Raw genomic sequence first — 17,496 nt, 5'->3', positions numbered from 1 at the left:
GGCTTGAGTTAGCAGTTAGAGGGGCCAGTTGTGTGACTGTGACCCACTCTTGTACCAGATCCATCAGCGCTATCACTTAGGAAGGTGTTTTCAGCTTGGGAAGCATGCTTGCTTTGTGATTAGTGTCAGCTTTAGGTATTGATTGAGCCTGTGGGGAATACGAAGCTGTCTCAGGCAGGTAGCCATGGAAAGGTAACTAACTGCACCAGGCAGGCGCATCTATTAACGGAAGAGGACGATCCCTGGGAGAGATGTCACCACCCTGCTGGGCCCTCCCTTCCTCCAGGAACGTAGGAGGCATTCTCTGCCATCCTCTTGACCCCCCCACGTTCAGATTCTGTTGTCCCACCTCCATGTCACCTCTAGATCCTGCCTTCCCAGTCCAGGTACTTGCTGTTACAAGAGCTTCTTAACTGGGCCTGTGCTGTCCTACGGAGCGGTTGTGCTCACTGACCTGGTTATCCTAACTAGTCCTTTGCCGTCCTACAAAGTGGCCGTGCTCACTGACCTGATTACTGTGCTTGGTGTGCGGAGGACCCTCGCCTGGCCCGGTGGAGAAGCCCAGCTGTTCCTTGTTGCCTTGGGGGCAGCTAAGACTCCGCGTGTCTGCAGCCCTGCCCTCTGGCCTCACAAGCTGTCTGTGACAGCCATGTTGCTCTTCTTGTGCTTTTGTGAGTCTGCCACCCACTTCTGGTCCTCCATGCCTTGCCCGTGCCACTTGCTCTCCCTGGGGTGCTCTTTCTTCTTGGTGCCAGGTAGACTGCCCCTCACCATGGTCCAGCAAGGTGCCTTCCATCTGGAAGGAGCCACTTTCTCTGTGCCCTTCCTGGTATCGTGGAGGGTTGCACATCTTGAGCTGTTTAAAGAGTTTGTTAAATTTTTTTTTGTGTTTGAAATCTCCCTCCTGCCCTTTTTCCTTCTTACCTTACCCTGTCCCTTTTCCTCCTTAAATTATAAGCTGCTTGAAAACAGGGACCAATTATGTCTTAAATTGAGTCCATATGCCAAGTACAGCGCCTGGCAGGTCTCTGCCTGATAAATGCTGAGTGAGTGGAGCATAGTGGGAAGCACGTGGGCCAGGGCGGCAGGAAACGGAGTTTTCCTATTTGTCTTGTTACTTACTCCCTGGCTGGGTGACCATGGCTGTTTCCCCCTCTGGAACCTCATTTCCCCCTCATTTGTACCGAGGGTGTATGCCTGGCTGACTGCTAGGTTGCCTTCCGATTCTGCCTTCTGTGATTCTGTCAGGAAGGAGGTGGCCCCCGATGCTGTGCTGGGCACAGGTCTCCCTGTCGCAGGCCCAGCACCTGGTTGCTCTGCATGGTTTTCATGGATATGACCAAGATTCAGGGAACCTTCTGTTCTGGTGGCATCAGGTGGCTGCATTCTTGTCTTTCCCTCCTGGTTTTCGGAGGAGGTGGCTAGGAGGACTGGCAGCAAAAACCAGCTTTGGGCCTTGTGTGATGTGAAGGCCTTTGACATCTGCTGTGCTCTGTAAATATGGCCGCTACTCATGAAGCTGGGGACAGCATGTGTGATAGACTGGTTTGAAGGACCTCGGAGCAGGGGAAGCCTCTCTCCGGGGTGTGATGCCAGAATTGGAGGAACACAAGATCAATGAATCTGTTCTGGCCTTGGAGGCCTCAGGGTGTCTGGGCTTCTGGCCGTCCAGAAGGGTGAGACAGACAGACAGAAGGAATGGGAGGTTGACACCCAGGCTGGTGCCTGGCAGACTGGGATGGCCTCAGAGCTGGAGAGTGGCTTCCCAGAGCCAGTGCATGCTGGGGAGGTCAGAGTCTGCACGTGGAAAGACAGACGGCTTGACCTTTCTGTCTCTCTAGGCTCATTCCCCTAAGCACTTAAGAGAACCACATTGAAAGACCCAACCTATCTGGCTGAGCTCAGCACATCACAGAAGCCCAGAGAGAACTGCACTTTTCAGCAGGTTGGAGCCTCTAGTGAGAGGGCCCAGCACTGGGGAAGAGCCCTTCTCACAAGGGACTCTCCCTGGTGCAGAAACACCCAGTATCTCTGGTGTCTGGCTTTGCAGCCTCAGTTTCTCCCACTGTGCCCCACCTCCATGGCTGCGTGTGGGACCACACTGCAGTGCTACAGCGAGTTGCTTTATAAATAGAAAGATACTTAACACCGACCCTGGACTCAAGCAGAGAGGGTGGCTCTGGGCAGCAGTGTTTTAAAAACGAGCATTGATTTCTGGGGATCTGCACGCTGCATATTAAACAGACCCATGCTGGCACCCAGGCAATGCTTAGACTTGCATCCTGCTCCTTTTCCCTTTCTGGAATGTATGCTACCCATCTGAGCCTTGGAGGGTCTAAAGAACCTCGGGATGGGGGTTTGTCCCAGCCTTCACCTCTGTGGGCCTTCACTGCCTGGAGAGCTTCTCACACGCACCTGTTTGTCCACTAACTTATTCATTCCTGTATCACCTGCTGTGATTCAGGCACTGTTCTAGGTTCTGGAATTCACAGATGAAGAATGACCACCCCCATTCATCTCTGCTCTCCAGTCTCAGCATCAAGATTCTCAGCAATATACAATGAGAGTCTTAATATGGAGAGCTTTGAAAGTGTAGGAGAGAATGTTTAATTTTGCCTGGATTGGGGAAAAAAGAAGCTTCCCAGAGAACTAAGAGTGCCCCAGAGCAGGGCCTACATTCCTTCCAGGATGTATGTGCAAAGACATGAGGAAGTGTATCCTTCCTGCCAACTGCAAGCAGCTGGTGTGAACCAGGCATCTCATTGCTGTTACCTGAGTTAAGTACACCAGGGGATTGTAATGTCCACAAACCATGCCTGCCCCCTTCTGCTGGCCTCCTTCGAGGGTGCCCAGTCAACACCTGTTGATTGATTAAAATATTTTGTTTCTTGATCCAAGCACAGTAAAAGGTTAAGAGAATAAGTAATTGGGGGCTGGGGATATGGCTCTGTGGTAGAGTGTTTGCCTAGCATGAATAAGGTTCTGGGTTCGGTTCCCAGAACTATATACACACATACAAAGAATAAGCAGTTGGTGGCTTGGACTCTTGGTCACAGTAGAGAAGCTATCACTTCTCTAGAGAAAAATCCCAAGAAGAGCTTGTCTTTACATCCCCCTGCCACCCTGCACTCCACCACTTGACTGAGAATTGTGTCCATTGTCCCACCGCACACCAGACTTTTGCTTGAAACTGGAGTTGTCGAAGTGCTTTGGCAGGAAGTGAAATGAACAGAACTGAATGTTGGAAAGATAACCAGCATTTGCATGAAGAGGACCCTGGATGGAAAGGGCCAGATGAGGAGATGGGGAGGTCCCTTAGGAACCACCAAGAAGAGGTGCAGGGAGGTACAGACCCGAGGAGATGGGCCACACTCTTTCCAGCACTGGGGAACCTTGTTTAATTAGGAAAAAAAAAATTTAAAACTAACCTGATGAGTAAACAATGAAGGTTCAGTTATTTAAGTCTGTAATGTCCTTGACTTTCAGCGTTCCCATGGTTTTCACAACTAAGAAGAAAAGGGGTAAAATCCCTCATCACAGAAAGGGTTCAAAGGGAGCCCCCTCCCTGGGTGGTGTGGTGGGCCAGAGGACAGGTGGGTGATGCAGGATGTGGAATTGGAACATGGTGGTGCTGGTCAGGCGGGGCCTCCCTCTGTGCTCTTCTTACCTCTGTCCTTCTGATCTTTTCTCCTGACCTTTCCTCGTCCTTCCCTGGCTGTCCCCTTCTCCCTACAGTGCTTAGCATAATATTTGTTGCCTGTTTTCTCTCCATTTGCGTTTCTGTCTTTAGCTGTGGCTGGTCACCCTTAGAGCTAGAGGTCTTTGTCACTAACCCCGTGCCTGACATTTAGGAGACTCTCCCTGAACTCTGGTTCTTTTCTTCCCTTCCCGGAGTTTAGTTGCTGTTCTCACAAAGAATTAGAAGGATGGGGGTGTAGAAACTGTGACATTTAGAAAACCGTGTGTCCAGGCTGGGCATGATGGCACATGCCTATAATCCCAGCTACTCAGGAGGAGGAAGCAGGAGGATGGCGAGTTAAAGCCAACCTCAGCAATTTAATGAGGTGCTAAGCAACTCAGTGAGACCCTGTCTCTAAATAAAATACAAAATTGGATTGGGGATGGTGCTCAGTGGTTGAATGCCCCTGAGTTTAATTCACAGTATCACTATACACACATGAAAGAAAGCCATGTGTCCAGGTTGAGGGTGCAGGTGGGACTCTGGCCTCTCACACTTCCTCTTGGCCATTGTGTTTGGAGGGTGGGTTTAGCTAATGGGTAGGGGCAGGCAAGCCTTCTTGACATGTCTGTATGTCCGTCACAGGGGACCTGATGGACAACATTGGAGATGCCCTATGGCTCCCGCCCGCTGTCCCCCTTTGTCTCCACCACACAGAAGGATCTGGTTGCTTATCCTCTGATGTGGTTTCTCCTGGGAGAGCAGAGGAATGAGAGTTATTCAGTAGCTTTTTATGAAGAGGAATGCATGATTTGAACAATGCTGGGCCCAGGATGCCCTGGATTCCTCCAATGACGCTGGCATTAGACAGGAACTAGCAGGAGCTGGAAATAGGCCACAGGGCCTGGGGGAGATCTGATTGTTTGTGGCAACCCCACAGCCATCGTCCCATCTCATCCTGGAACCATGGATGCCGCAGACAGGAAGGCACCTCCCAAAGTCATCTAGGAAGGATGGGACCATGAGCAGCCATGCAGGGCACATTACACACCCTGACACCCGGCCTGGCGCTGACTCCAGGTGGGGTGGGCTTAACTGGCCCAGGGGGGTAGCTAGCACCTGCTTGGGTCAACTGTTCTGTCTTTAACAGCTCCATTCTGCAGGCTTCCTGTTGCATTTTGAGCCCATTCCTCTCATTCTGCCCGGAATGAAACAGGAGATGGGGCCTCATGTTCCCTGCACAGTCTTTAGATGCATGAGGGCACGATGTTTCCCTTCTGTTTTGAAGAAACCAGTAGAAGGTGGTGTCTACTACAGACACATGAGACAAGCAACTGAGTAGAATTTGTCATGGGTAAAATACTGGCTCAATTAAAAATTGGTTTTCTCTAATTTAAAAGATTACGAGGGTATAGTTCTATACCAAGCTAACTTCATGCAATTTTTTTTTTAAAAACAATTTGTTCCAGCAATCACGTAATGAATACACAAATAAAAAGTCTATGTTATATATTGCACATTCAAGATTTTGGGCACTGTTCTCCCCATTTTGCAGGCAAGTACCTTAAGTCCAAATTCCTAGCCAGAGTTCTGCCCAGTGGATGATGTCATCAGATCAAATGCCCGAGAGACACATTTCCAAACTGACAAGACTCAATTTGTCTCTTCTCATGGTACACGTAACTTTTTGGCATCCATTAAGCACATTTCCGTCTTGAAGAGTGAATCCAAGTATATTTCCTGCAGCTGGGTAAACCTTCCTGGCCAGGTGTGGCCTCCTATAGAAAGTAACCAGCTTTAAATTTCATGCCTCAAAAGTGCATATTCTCACGGGCGCAGTTAGACTCTGAAGGCTATCACGTCCCTAGTAAAGACCTGGGGGCTTGTTTGTTAAACTTCATGATAACATGAATATGCACACACAACTAAACCTGAGAAAATGTCTCATGGATGATGCATATCTCTTTATTGTGTAAGTTGTAATTTTTTTTGTTTGTTTGTTTAATCTTCGTTTCTTCCTTCCCTCCCTCTGTGCAAACACTTCAGTACTAGTAGCCTATGGGCATAGACTAGGCTGTGGTTGGGGGCCACAGTTTGTTCATGGGGCACTATGAAATGCCCAGGGGAATTGGGCTTGCCATAAATCCAAATGCTTTCATTTGTTCTATTTTTAAAAATACACTGCTGACCCAACTAATTTCATAACCTACGATTGGGTCACAACCTGTGGTTTGAAAAGCATCCATTTGGGAGTTGCTACAGATTAAAGCAAATGGAAACAATTAACAGATGAATTCAGCTAGGTCATAGTCACACTGACATCTATTATAACTCCGACTCTTTATTTCTTGAAATTGGATTTTCCCCTTCTTTATTGTCATTGATACCTCCAAACGAAGTACCAATCAACCCAGAAGCTTGGATTTCGTGCATCCTTTATTGGGACCCTTTAAGTATCTTTACATGCTCCTTCTAAAATGAACTTTTACTTAGGTTAACAGTGGACTACTTTTCATAATAAATATAAACAGAGCCCTGATTTGTGAATTTGCTGAATTATTCAACAATATTCATTGAGTGTTTTTAGGGTTTAGTAAATTAACAAATTGAATAAATTAGCAAATTCATGACCAAGAGCTGGAGATTCAGAGATGCCATGTCCTGCTCAAGGAGATCCCTTTGAAAAGGGATCAAAAGGCACACAGAGGAAATGAAGTGTGAGAAGTGCTGTCCCGGGGGCACTGCAGGGCTAACCAGAAGGAAGTCAAGAGGGAGGAGCCAAAAGAAGAGGAGGGGAGGATTGAGTTGGGTCTTGCAGGATGCACAGGAGCTTAGTGGAGGAGTCTGCCAGGTTGTGGGAAAATACTTTTGTATTCTTTAAAATAATGTGGAATAAAACCAGTAAGATTTTTAAGTTGAAGCAACGTAAGAGCAACTTTATTTTAAAAAGATGATTGCAAGTACAAATATGGTAGAAGTTGTTCAGAAAGTGAGAGGGATTGTGGGGAGAGCAGGAAGGAGGTTTTGTAATAGTCCAAAGGAGATAGATTGAGGACCGACCAAGGAAATGGCATGATGAGAGGGTGATAGATGGAGTCTAGGCATGGAGACTTGCTCAGATCTGTGGGGCAAAACGGAGTCTGGGAATAGAAGGAAGCTGGGAAATCTCTCCAGGTTTCTAGTTTAAGTGACCACATTAGTGGTCATGCTATTAACAGAGTAGAAAATACAGGAGGAGAAATGGGAAGGGAAGAAAAGGAATTTAGATTGAGATCTGTTGTGGGGGGCATTTCTGTTGAACATCTGGTTAGAGGTGTCCCATGTTCTTTGGCTTTTAGACAGAAGGCCTAGGGCAGGGCTTCCAGGATGACAAAGCAGGTCTCTTCCCAGCTTGGTGACATGCTGAGCCTGCCTGGCCTAAGATGAGTTACTGGAACTTTCCTTTCTTTCATCTGTGCAATCGGGAAGGCATGTCTTTCTTACAGGGTCTTTATGAGGACTGAAGAGAATAGATATTAAGATACTAGGGTTTTACAGAATTAGTATTAGTCTTTTGGGCTGAAGGGGAAGGACCCAGGGCTCAAATCTCAGTTCTGCCACAAAATTGCATGTGTCGTTGGGCATCTTACTTTGATACTCTGGACCTCAGTTTCCTCATTTGGCCAAGGAGGGCATTAAATTTGCATTTCAGCATAAAATTTCTGTGATCTTCTGAATGTTGAGAGAAAGAATTTACCAAAACATTAGACGCTAGAATCAGATCTTTAAACACAAATGCATGGTAATAATGAAGCAAAACTATCAAGTTGAATGGTAATGGGGCAAATGTTTCCACTCATTATGATAGTCCTACACATAGGATTAGAAAACTGCAGAAACATCAAAAGGAGAGCTATGACTTAAGATGGCTCAGACTTAAGGATGCAAGAGACCCTGGTGGTTCTGGCTACTCTGGGTCTGTGTCTGCCAACACGGTCTGGTGCATGGTGAAGGGAGTCAGAGATGGAAACACAGCGTCCAGACCAAGAGATGTCACAGCCTGTTGCCTTTTGCAGTTTTAGATTCCATGAAATAGAGCGCTCAGCTCATTCATTGACTACTTGGTCACTAGGTGTTTCTGTGTACCTCCACTATACTGGATGTTCTGGTGGGTGCTGGGTGCTGCATGGGTCAGATAAAGGGGTTCAGGCCATGTATTTTAGGGAGAGCATTGACAGACTGGGAAAGGCAAGGAGGGGAGTGGGCAGGGTGGCAGAGGATCTGTAGCTGCGTGTGAGTATCAATGGAGAGAAGTGTGAATGTTTGCTTGGGGAGGAGCGAATGCTGGGACACGTGATGCTATCTCCTTCTGTGTGAGAGGCTGGCACCTGGGAGAGGAATCAGGCCTCTGCTTTACAGCTCCGGAGGGAAGAACTAATTCCATTAGCCAGGATCATGATGACGATGATAATTAAAAGAAATATTCTGTACTATTTATTAAGTGTCCTGTGTGCCAGGTACTGAATCAGGCACTGTATGCATGTAGATCATAAACTGTATGCTGTTGGGTGTTCATTGTAGTCATAATTCAGATGGAGAAACTGAGGTGCACAGAAGTTAACACATCAAGGGGAAGAGCTGGGAGTTGCATGCTGCTGTGGGGATTGGACCCACGTCTTCCCCCTCCGTGTCACTAAGGTGGAAAGTAGAGACAGGCAGGTGGGGTCTCAGGAAGGAAGAGCCTTGTGCTCCAGGGTGTAATTGTTACTCTTGCAGCTACTACTCAGAGGATTTCTGCAGAGGGGAGGAGATGGGACAAAAGTGGCTGAATGAGCTCATTTCATCCTAGGACGGTCCAGTAGGGAGGCAGGTTTTGTGCCCAGTTTGCAGATGGGGAAACTGAAGCTCCAGAGGTTTAGTGCCCAAAGTTACATCATTCCTAAGAGACAACAGAACTGGGACCAAACCGGCTTCTTCTGACCACATCTCCTGTACCTCCTCCCTCCTTCTGTCCTGCACCGCTCCCCCTGTCCTGCACTGTCTCTCTGCCCCTAGCAGTTTGCTTTGGTCTTTCTCCCAGATTCTTTCCACCTGCTGCTGAATTTGTCAGGCTTTCTTTGATGTCGAATGGGTGACTGAGCTCAAGATAAGCCACAGCCAGAAGCCAGGCCGACTGAGGGATGTTGCCATAGTTGGTGCGAGTGCCTCTGTGTGTGTGTGTGTGTGTGTGTGTGTGTGTGTGTGTGTGTGTGTGGATTTGTGTGCTGGAACCTTTGTGTGTTGGAGGGCTGTGAGGGGGCTTAGAAGTCTTTGGGGGGTCTGTGTGTGATGTGGGGTAGACTGGACTTTCTGTCCTGAGGAACAGAGGTTCTTGCTCCCTGATCTCCCAACCCTTCCTGCCAGGCAGAAACGGGGCTCTGTGCCCCTTTCTGAAGGAGGGCTTGGGGGCAGATTAGGGAAGTTGATGACTCAAGTAATTCATCCAGATCAGACAGACTTTCAGCTTGGGAGATGCTTTGCTGATGGAAACTGCTTGTTTACTCTTCCTGGTTCCTCATAGAGGCTTGGTGGGCTGGAGCACAAGAGTGCTGTGGTGCACCCCCAGGCTCCCTGTGGTCCATGGCCCTCTGAGCCATGGCCTTGTTCTTTGCCTTGTGCGAATAAGTCTGTCCTTTTCTATTACTTTTCCGCTCCCCATTCTTCTTTTTATTTACTCGAGTTACCACCAGAATGTTTGGCTATGCTAGATTTCTCCACCCATCCCTCTCTCCCTCCCTCTGTCTATCCTTCCATCCCTCCCTCTATTCACCCATCATCCCTCCATCCTTCCATCCCTCCCTGTATCCATCTATCCATCCATCCATCCACCCACTCGCTCACCTGCCCACTCACCCATTCATCAGTGCTCACTGAGTCACTGTCACCTGACTAGGATGTGGTAGGTTCTAAAGGAGAGTTTTGACGAGTGAGCACCTACAGCTGACGGTCCATTTGCAAAGACAAATGGTGTCTACCCAAATGGTGTCCAGGCTGAGTCAGTGTGACAGAGGACAGTGAGGGGGAGAGCAGGAAGGAGGTGTGCTGGGCTGGGAGGAGGTGGGGATCTGTAACTGGGCCATCAGCCCGAGGAGCCTCCATGCCCAGGGAAGGCAAGCTAATTTGAAGCCTAGAATTGGGACAGGCTGGTGGGGAGCTGAGTGTGAAGCCACGTAGCCCTCCCCGAGGCTCGGCCAGCCAGACAGGAGCGGAGGCAGAAACAGAATGGAGGAGACAGGTCAGAGCGGCGTGACTGGAGACAGACCATCTCTGAGGAGAGGCTGAAAGCTGTCTGGGGGCTGATGGCAGGAACGTGTGGGGACTCCAGCTTTCTGGGGTTAGAGGATGCACAACCTAATCAAAGGCAGAACCCTGCAGTGCTGCACTCAGGATCTGCATGAGAGGGAGAGACCACAGTGGCCAAGTGGCCAGAGAAGGCTTCTGGGAGGGTGGGGGACCCTTGGTGCCCTGAAGAACATCACCTTTGGAGTGATGTCACCCTTTTGTTCTTCTCTTCCTTCCCCTTCTCTACCTACATCTCTATCTGTGAGCGAGCCTTGGGCTGAGCAGAGTGACTTTGGCAAATATGTCCCTTCTCTAGACAGGGTGGGGGTTTGGGCCAGGATCATCTGCCCAGCTGGTGTGATTTCAGACTAATGACAGGGTCACTTTGGTAATTGTTTGCAAATACATCTTCAGAAGATGAACTGAAGGGTGGCCATAAGAACCTTCTGCCTGAGAGACTGTGGTTGTGGCAGGCTTGCTGGAGTGGAGGGACATTCGCCGCTAATTGAGTAGTGAAGGAAGAGCCAGTTAGATCAGTCAGCAGCCTTCTGAGCGGTGGCCCTCAACAACATATATTTTTCTATAAATGCAGGATGTTCTCATTGCCTTTGCAACAAAGGCTCAGAGGAGTGTCTGGATTGATTGAAGCCAAAGAAAGAAAGGAAAAAGTGCACCAAAGGATCTCTGAAGGCCCTTAGCTTCTGGGATCCTCTCTCCAACAGGAAAATCCAAGAATTATACCTCCTGGTGGTGGATCTATTTCTTTAAGGTCTGGATGGCTGCTTCTGTTTTGAACTAGATGGGTAGCAAGGAGAGAGGTCTCAAGTTCCCTAATCATAGCACTTCTGGCTCTCCTTTTCCCTTACTCGAAGCTGATATTGCTTAAATGGGGCAATTAGAGCTGCGGGATACTGCTTGTCATCCCAGGTGTGTGTCCTGGGTGGTTTTGCTGATGTCCTGCAGCATGAGGTTGGGGGTAGAAGTAGCTAGACTCATAGTTCCTGTCCTTTGCATCCTTTCTCAAGCCAGCTCCTGGTTGCCCAGATGTCCCATGGTGAAAAGGTGGTTTGGAACAGGGATGCCATATTGCACATCTCGAGGGGGCTCAGTTCAAGGAAAGTACAGAATAACTTTCTTACTGGAGTTGTCCTGTAGTAGATCTCCATGGATGGCAGGATTTTGTTTTTAAGTTCTGTTGGTTTCTTGGTTCTATGGTCTTTATTTTCAGTTTTGGGTTCGGTGATGCAGTAGAAATGTAGATGATGATAATGGTCACAGTAATAAAGAGTAGGTGACCTCTAGTCCACTTTTGTCATAGTTGATTTCTATGCATTTAGAAACAGTCACATAATCAACAAGTCTTTGCTGAGTGTGGCTGTGTACCTAGCACAGTCCACAGTCCTGGAGGGCAGAGAGGAAGTGGGCAGGGGTTCCATGGAGAAGCCACTCTCAGATAACAGCTACTTAACTCCTCTCTTTAGCCTGCACTTCATGTTGTTAGGACCAGGAAGATGGGTTCTTAGCTAGCTCTTGCTTTGTTGGAATTTCTAGGGGTTGGCAGGGTGGGGCTAGGAGTCATTTTGCTGTAGAGATTCAGGGGGTCACTTTCAGAAATGGAATCTGGGCGTGCCCAGTGAGGCTCCTGACTCACTTTCCCCATGGCCTGGAAGTTTGAGGGTGTGGATTGGGAGTTTCCAGTCCCTGCAGAGAAGGGCTGGTGTTAAGGGGATGACCATTCCCTGCCTCTGGGAGCTCCCCAGGTCAGCACTCCTTACTGAGTTAGTGTCTCTACCTCCTCCCGGGCCGCCAGCCCGCTGTGGCTACGTGCTACAGCTGGCCCATGGAGCTTAAAATAGCAGTGTGAGCTGGCCGTTGTGCATGTGGGGAGCCCATCTGAGGCATTATGGGGCAACCACCCGGCGATGGGGCTCTGCTGACACTAACCACTGGAGTGGACAGCATTTTCTTCTAGACCCAGAGCTGGGTTTGAGGAATCAGTGTGGTCGGGGGTTCAGGTGTGGCTGGTGCCTTTACGACATCTTTTAGGGGAATGCTTTGGACCTGACCTCAGAGCTTCCTACTGTAGAGCTCAGAGGTCTTTGGACTTGGTGTCCTGTTTGGCCTCTGCCTTGGCCCTTGGTACTGCCCAGGGTTAGCTATGTGGGGTCCCATTACAGTCTAAATGAAGAGAGAAAACGAAGTGCAGAGTTGGGATGCAGGTGCAGCTGTGCCAGATCACAGGTGGCAGGGCAGGCCCAGAACACAGGCACCTGGAGTCCGGCTAGGTAGGCACTAACCACTGGACTCCCTCATGCCCCAGCTGCCTGCTCCTGGGAAGCCAACATGGCTTTGGCAGAGACCAGCTCCAGGCACTCATTCAGTCATTCAAAAATATCTATTGAGCACCGACCATGTGTAAAGCTCTGTTCTTGGCCACGGGAAAACAGCAATGAGTGAAGTCGATCAAAATCCCTGCCCTCATAAAGCTCAGTTCTCATGGGTGGAGACATCATAAACAATCAATGTAATGAAAACATAAATTGTATATTGGAAATACCAGCCATGGAAAAAGCAGAAGAGTGTTAAGGGAGATTTAGTGTGCCGAGGGAGCTACAATTTTAAACAATCTGGTCAGGGAAGGCCTCATTGAGATGACATTTGAGCGAAGGCTTAAAGGAGGAGAGAGTTGGCAATGCAGAGATGTAGTGGAAGAATGTTCCAAGAAGAGGGAACAGCCAAAGTAAAGGCTCTAGTGTAAGAAACAGCATGGAGGATGATGTGGCTGGAGTGGAGAGAGCGAGTGGGTCTGGTATGTATGTGTAAATTGTGCAAATTCTTTTTTTTTCTTTTCTGATACCAGAGATTGAACCCTAGATTGAACCACTGAGCCATATCCCCAGTCCATTTTAAATATTTTTATTTAGATACCGGGTCTCGCAAAGTTGCATACTGTCTTGCTACATTGCTAAAGCTGGCTTTGAATTTGTAGTCCTCCTGCCTCAGCCTCCCAAGGCTTTGGGATTACAGTGCCACTGCATCCAGCTAGCTTGTGCAAATTTTTATAAGCACTTTTTCTTTCACTCTGAGAGTGATGGGAAGCATTAGAGGATTTTGTGCAGAGCAGGAGCCTGGTGTGACTCCTGTGATGGGATCACTGCAGTACAGGAGCTAGTTTCAGCTACCTTTCTCTGGTTATTAGGCTTCCCACGAGGAGATAGCAGGGGACCAGATAAAGGCTGTCACATTCTTTTCCCCCTGTGCTTGGTCCAGCCTTCATTGCTATTCCTCAAATCTTAAACACTGAAACTTTTACTGCTGGAGAAGAGGGGACAGAGTGGTGCTGGGTTGACTCTCAGTTTCTTTTGGAGGCAAGGGATGGGTTTGGGACTGGAGTTGTAACTCAGTGGTAGAATGCTTGCCTAGCAAGTGTGAGGCACTGGGGTTCGATTCTCAGCCTCACATATAAATAAATAAAATAAATGTCTGTCAACAACTAAAAATATATTTTTAGAAATTATTATTAGGAAAAAAAAAAGAGATGGGTTTGTTACAGTGGTTTGCTGGAGTCTACTTGAACAGCCTCTTGAGAGCCTATTAGTAAATAATCGGAGAATTGGCCAGCTGGCTGCTAAGCCATCAGCAGCTTGAAATTGGCCATGGTGGGAGTATTTACACTGTGGCCATTGGCAAGCACTACAAATCAGGGCTTCCCCCTGGACAGCTGGTGGTTAAACATTTACCAGCCCTCTGCTAATGTGTCTCCTCCATACCTGGTGATGGCAATGATTCTGGAGGGTAGGGCCTCTGTTTCCTCTCATTTTGCGATCATGCTATATGAAGTTAGAAGGAGCCTAGGGACGACACTGGATAGGTGGTGGAGAAGGTTGGTGATGGATGGCAGTGGGCCACTTGTCTATCTTTCAGGATTGACAGGGCTTCAGTCTCAGGGTGGGACTGAATTCCCTTGTTGTCCTGACTGGGTAATTCTAATGCATAATCTCTCTCTCTTTCTTTAAGAAACCCTCTAAGCCTGCAAGATGGGTATGTGTGTGTCTCAGTAGGGATCAGCTTCATACATAAAAGCAGGGTACAGCTCTAGTTTCAGATAAAGCTAAGTGTAGGGAATGATCTCTGTTTTGAAAGTCTTGGAGAGATAGATTCCAGGTCCAGCCTGAATCAGCCCTCTCTCTCTTTGGGCTTCTGTTTCTCATTTATAAACTGGGATACCTTCCTAAGCCTGAAGACCCCTTGGAAAAAGATAAAGGAGTCACAAGGAACATGTCTTTGCTCGCTCAGGACTCCTCTGCCTATCTCTTGGTAGGATACTGTGCAAGCCTAACCCCTACCCCACCTTCTCCAAGCAGCCTTCCCCAAAGGCCAGACCTCTGAGCACTCACAATCTGTACCACACCCAGGCGCACTTGAACTGCTGCTCGTTCATCTTGTTGTTGTTCCCAAAATGAAGATGGAGCAGAATGTTCCTTGGTAACATCCACTGTGGCGAACCAAGACAGGGCTCAGAGCGGGTACTAAGGAGCACCACAGTCATCCATTAGTCAGTGTGGGTGTCCTTTGATTGAACACCTGTGAATGTACTGGCTGGCTGGAGTGTGTGTATGTGTGTGTGTGTGTGTGTGTGTGTGTGTGTGTGTGTGTGTGTGTGTGTGTATGTGTGTGTATGGAAGGTTCCAAGGATAGTACCTTGCATTTGATAGAGTAGTTCCACAGACATTGTCTTACTGGCCCTCACTATCACACCTAATGCCATTTTGCAGATGAGGAAATGGAAGTGTGCTCATTCATTCATTCAGCACTAGTGTCCTGTGCTCAGAGAGCTGTAAGTCTCCTTCCCAGGTGACACAGCTGGAGTGGGGCTCCCAGCTCTTCATTCTGCCTGGATCTTGCAGTCTGGGTGCATTGGCCTTGTGCTTACTCCTTTAAGATGCAAACAGGGTAGGGAGGTAGACTCTGCATTTTTGGAAGGATGGAGGCCAGGCCAGGGTGCTGCTCTGCCTCAGGCCTTGGAGGTATAGGAAGGGAGCAGGAAGCTCAGTGCTTGCTTGTGCTTTGTCTGACCCTCTGTGGCTACAGGCTGGCATTTCCTCTGGCAGCAGTGTGGGGGAGGGGAGGAACAAGTGTGCCTGACACCCAGCCTGGCTGGAATGTGGAAGCACCTTTTGGGGCCAGAGGTGGGGCCAGACATGCTGGGCCTCAACAGAGTCCAGCCATATTCTCTGAACTTCAGGCTGGATCTGGGTTGCCCTGTGGTTTTGGTAGATGGATGAATCTGGTAGGTGACCCTAGAGAGGGACTCCCTAGAAGAGGACAAAAGGTGGTGATCCATCAAGGTGAGTGCCTACCAGTTAGGCAGGGGGCATCGTTGGGGGGCATCTCACACATGTGCTGAGGTGATCTTGTATTCTTAAGTGTCCATCACCTATCGTCCAGCTGGGCTGGTGAGTTCCTCCTGTGTGGAGATTATATGGCTCTTGTGTAAAGAAAAGACATTCATGCAAATATCTGTGATAACAATGCAGAGTAAAATTGGTGGCTAAAAGAGAGGTTCAGAACAAGAGAGGGCTTTTTAGTGTTGGGGATCCTTCACGGAAGATGTGGCATTTGAGATGAGTCTCTAAAGGCAGAGATTTGTGGGGGACATCACTGAGGGGGTGGGCAATGCATGAGCCAGAGTACGGAGCCACAGAAGTGAGGGCGTCCACTGAGGTGCTTGGATTGCTCAAAGCACAGGGCGCAGGTCAGGGGTTTGTGGAAATAAGGCTAACGATGTTCAGTGAAGGTCTCGAATGACAAGCTTGAGTGTTGTTGTTTAAATCCACAGGCAGCCAGGGAGGATTTTGAGGTGATGAAGGAGGCAATGTGGCATTTCTTGGGACAGTAATGGTGGCAGCATATGGCAGAATGAATGAGAGGGAGGATGGGGAAGGGGGAGTGCAGGGAGTAAGGAGACTGGCAGGCAGGAGGCAGTCACAGGGAAGGAGCCTGTGACAGGGAACATGCACATGCTCTGACTTCAGGTGGCATGTGTGCCTGGCCTCTGTATTCTGGGTCTGTGTTGGGGAAGTGTGGTTTGGTGAACTGTGGCTGGGTACGCATCATATACAATTAGGTTACAGTAGGAATGAACCTCTACCCGAGTCACCTAAGAGAGACTTTGGAAAGAACTTTCTAGAATTCTAAGAGTTTTGGTAGCCCAGATTGCTTATAAAAGGGCATGGTTGTGACCTTGAGATGAGCAAAGATGTCTCCAGGTTTGGGGTGGATCGGGTGCTTTCAGGAGGTCCCCTTCAGCTGGAGGTACCTTGAATGATACGACAAGCCACAAAGGAGAGGAGGAAAGCAGGGCAGAATTAGGAGATGGCTGGTGCCCTGCCTCATTTTACAGTGACCCAAGAAGGTTCAGAGATCCCAAGTGACTTAGGCATTGTGAGACTTGTGAGTCATAAGACACCCAGTACATTTGTCCCCTGACCACCCATCCAGACTCCCCAAGTCCATCAACCTGGGTAGAACTCGCACACGTTCCCATCCTCTGACGGCTTCGGAGCTGGGTGCAATCCGGGCACTTTCTTAACTTTAGAGCATTGTCAAGTGCTACTTATGCTCTGTCCTTCCCTAGGGTGGCTCCAGTGCCAGACCCGATGTGCCCAGGCTCAGTGGAGGTAGAGAGGGAAGGGGAGGCAGCTGGTAGCAGCTCCTAAAATCAGCAGAAGGGGCCCAGCTGCATTGCTGGCTCCACAGGCAGGCTGGATGCTGGGTCAGAGAGCGCCGTCCCGGCCTGCAAGTCGGTGTCCTCCATGGAGCGGTTTAGGAATATTGGATTTGCTGGGTCAGTAAATTTCCACTGGTGCATGGCAATAAACCTCAGGCTTCATCACACTTCCCTATGCCCGGCGGTCTGCCTTATCTCATCCTCCCGAAGCCACCTGCCCTCCTTGATAAGTACTAATAACAAATGCTTTCTTTCTCCTCTGTTTCCCAGGGTGAATGGCTCAGTGTTGGCACTGAGTGTGGGTGCAGGTATGTCTGTCGGTCCAGCACAATGCCTCGCACACCAGGCCCTTCTGGGGATCTGACAGGGATACTGATTGGCCTTGGGATGAAAGATGGGGCTGGTTTGGGACCTTCTTGGAAAAAAAGGACCTGAAAGCCTAGGGTAGGTGGCTCTTTATTCAGAGCTCAGCCTCTGTTATCTCCCCCTGTCTGGGAACATGCTGGAGGAAGAGATTAGTGTCCTAGAGGAGTAGCAGTTCTTGCTATCTGTGGAAAGGCTCCTTGCTCCAAGCCAACGCTCAGTTTTTCTAAAGAGCTGCCTTCACTTTGTACTGGACACCCACAGAGGTCCTCACAAAACTGTCATTTCATGTATCTGGTAGAGATTTCAGAGCACCCGTGTGCTACACACCATGGCAGGTGCTCGGAAGACAAAGATGATGGACAGTCCTTGCTCTCTGTGAGCTCACAGTTTGGGGTGGGGGAGGTCAGGGAACAGGTTACAT

General features: G+C 48.9%; 1 protein-coding gene and 1 non-coding gene across 6 annotated transcripts in view; one reads left to right on the top strand and one right to left on the bottom strand.

Moving 5' to 3' along the window:
• Positions 1-17,496, top strand: part of Tspan9 (tetraspanin 9) — a 196,100-nt gene that overhangs the window by 87,585 nt on the left and 91,019 nt on the right. The gene's annotated exons all lie outside the window — the stretch shown is intronic.
• Positions 5,707-5,836, bottom strand: LOC120888773 (small nucleolar RNA SNORA42/SNORA80 family). The gene has a single exon (XR_005732460.1). It is a non-coding gene; the product is annotated as a small nucleolar RNA SNORA42/SNORA80 family (small nucleolar RNA).

This window comes from Ictidomys tridecemlineatus, chromosome 6, assembly GCF_052094955.1.
Source record: "Ictidomys tridecemlineatus isolate mIctTri1 chromosome 6, mIctTri1.hap1, whole genome shotgun sequence".
Classification (NCBI taxonomy): domain Eukaryota; kingdom Metazoa; phylum Chordata; class Mammalia; order Rodentia; family Sciuridae; genus Ictidomys; species Ictidomys tridecemlineatus.
The sequence above is the reverse complement of the archived record's forward strand: the minus strand, read 5'-3'. Positions and strand labels throughout refer to the sequence as shown.